Source organism: Mastomys coucha, chromosome X, assembly GCF_008632895.1.
Source record: "Mastomys coucha isolate ucsf_1 chromosome X, UCSF_Mcou_1, whole genome shotgun sequence".
NCBI lineage: Eukaryota > Metazoa > Chordata > Mammalia > Rodentia > Muridae > Mastomys > Mastomys coucha.
In genome coordinates, this window is record NC_045030.1 from 74677038 (window position 1) to 74680041 (window position 3004).

At 46.6% G+C, this 3004-nt stretch overlaps 1 pseudogene; it reads left to right on the forward strand.

Moving 5' to 3' along the window:
- Positions 1-2008: 2008 nt before the first annotated feature.
- LOC116085842 lies at positions 2009-2744 on the forward strand (annotated as a pseudogene).
- The last annotated feature ends 260 nt before the right edge of the window (positions 2745-3004 follow it).

Consider the following 3004-nt stretch of genomic DNA (forward strand, 5'->3'; position numbering starts at 1 on the left):
AAGCTTTTGTCTTGGATACCAGAAAAGAAGGAAATGTCATGGTCAGAGGGGAAAAGGTCCAGATTATGGGGAAGAGAATTCTAATACCAAAAAATGGTCCCACAGAAGCTTCCTCCAGTGGTCAACCAAGGAAGGCCCAATTTAATGTGACCAGTAAAGTAATGCCTGTTTTCCATATTTTGGTCTGAGAGGGGAAAGGATTTATAGGTAGTCGTAGGGCCTCAAGTCAGCAGAGTGAGGGTCCCAGACACTGTTGGAAGTCAAGATGAACATTTAGGAAGGGCTGAGAGAACACTGGAGGGGGCCCAGCTACATGCTGGCTCTCAGCCCAGATAGGCACTGATCAGCAAGTGACTCCTGGCATTGGCATCTAGGCCTGAAAGAGTTTGGGGCTTTACTACGAAGAACACTGCTTCATAAGGAGCCAGATCCTGTGAAGACTGAAGGTAGGAAATGGAGGATGGCAGTGGGTGCTCACATGTGAGAGCACATGGTTACCTCCACACTCTTGTCAGCTCTGGTAGTATATCTTCACTATAGCCTGTGAGGTGTTAGGGAAAATTGAGGTCTGTTCTGCAGAATCACCAGGGGATGAGGTCTCTATAAAGCAGAGATTTCAGGAAGGACACATAGATGAATAAACTTCGAGTAGACTTAGGGAACCCCATATATGTAAGATGAGTCCAGGTAATGTAGATAACCCTTAAGATCTTTTGCAAGGCCAAAGGGAGATAGCATCTGTTCATTACTCCTGAATGTTTTCAGAATTTGGGGATCCTGGTGAGGAATTGAACCTCTGTGCGTGATCTCAGCTAGACACAGGTGTTAAAGGATCTGGCAAGAGTCAAGATAAGGACACCAGGAGCTGACTGAAGGTAACTCCAGTCCAGAGCCCATACAGGGTCCCAACAGAAGTCCACGCTGCAGCTTGTCACCCCCACAGTCCTGGATAGGACCACCAGTCTAAGCCTTTTATCTGTTTCTAGGTCATTCATCTCAGATAGCTAAAGGTCTTATCAAGAAGATCTTGACTCAGGTCATCAGAGAAAAAATTCCAGTTATGTCAGGACTCAAGGTGAGAACTGAGAAAGTCCCATCATCCCACCACAGGGGACCCTTCTGTTGACTTAGATGGATCCCCTCCCCTCACTTGCCTTTTCTTCTTTATCACAGAAATAAGCCTCCACATTAAGGAAGGTGGGTTCAGCTCATCAGGGGAAGCAGTTCAGTCCTTGCAATTTATCGAGGTAAGTATGAGACAGGCTCCACCTCCCAAAATACATGGACTTCAGTGAAATGTGTTACTTCTTCGCATCACCCTAAGCAAGTTTAGCCAGATATAAGGCTCCTTCATTACTTTGTTCTATCTCAGAGCTGTGGAACTTTCATTTCAAGAAGCATGCCCTCAGGCCAGCAGAGAAGTGAGGTTCAGATCATGACAGTGCAAAGTTGAGAGCCTAGAATGACTACAGAGACAGCAGAGGTGCTCCGTAGAGTCCAGCTCTCCTCTCCTATCAGGGCCAGCCACCCAGTGTTCTTAGAGTCTGCAGTTCTGGGATATTTCAACACCTCTTACAGGAGCTCCAGGGGCCAGAAGTGAAGGGCTTGGTCTAGGGCAGGATCCTCAGTTCAGACATAGGTGAAGCCTAAGCAGAGTCAAGACTGAAAGTGAGGTATCAAGGGCCCCATCTAACCTAGAACACAGAGACTCCACATTTCCCTGCCCCCACTGGAGTGTCACACTCTGTAACATGGCTGTGCTTTAAATACACTTCTCACTCCTTCCCTCAGTCTCATAAGTAATAGGACTGACAGGAAGACAGGTTCCTCTATGGCCATACAGTACTACCCAAGAGAAAAAACTGTAAAAGGCTATTTTGAGAGGCTTCATGGTGTAACTGTCAGCAAAGTATTTTCACATAGTCCTCTTCTTGCCCCAGGTCTGACTGACTCTGTATCACTGTGATCCAGCCCAGCTTCCTGCCTGCTAGCTGCAAGGAATCTCATCATGTCTCATCCTCAGAAGAGGCAGTGTTGCACATTTCAGGGAGAATCTCAGGCCCAAAGAGAACAGGGCCTGATGGCTGAGGGGGAAGAGTCCACTGACAATAATGCCTCCTCCTCCACTAGCACAACCCTCCCTAGGAAGATGCCTGCTGGTGGAATACTGAATCATCACCAGAGTCCCCAGAGAGCTTTATCTCCTCCCATTGGTATAACCAACATTCCAATATCCCCAACTGATGAGGCCTCTGGCAACCAAATGGAGCCGGAAGAGCCCTTGGTACTGCGGCGTGCACTGAGTTCAAAGGCAACTGATTTGGTTCAGTTCCTGCTTCTCAAGTATAAAATGAAGGAGCTGACCAACAAGGCAGAGATTGTAGAAAAGGTTATCAAAGATGATGAGCAGTATTACAGTAGGATCTTTAATAAAGCCTCTGAGGGTTTGAAGCTGGTCTTTGGCATTGATATGATAGAAGTGGACCCTGTTGTTCACACCTATGCCCTTGCCATTGCCCTGGGGATTACCTATGATGGAATGCTTACTGATGTCCAGGGCATGCCCAAGACAGGCCTCCTAATAATTGCCCTAGGTGTCATCTGCATGCATGATCACCGTGTTCGGGAGGATGTGATCTGGCGAGCACTAAATATGATGGGAGTAACTTCCATAGAAAATCACTATATAGCTGGGAATGCCAAGAAGCTTTTCACTGAAACTTTTGTACAGGAAGGGTATCTGATATATAATCTGGTGCCTGACAGTGATCCCCTTGCTATGAGTTCCTTTGGGGACCAAGGGCTCATGCTGAAACCAGAAGTGTAGATGTCATAGAGTTTTTGGCTCAGATCAACAGGATTAACTAAGTGATTCCAGATTTTTCCCATCCCTGTATTTAGAGGCTTTGAGAGAACATGGGATTTTTGTTTAGGATTGCCACCACAAGTGGCATATTGCCATGGCCAATACAAGTTCTAGTGTCACCATATTTAGAAGCTTCCT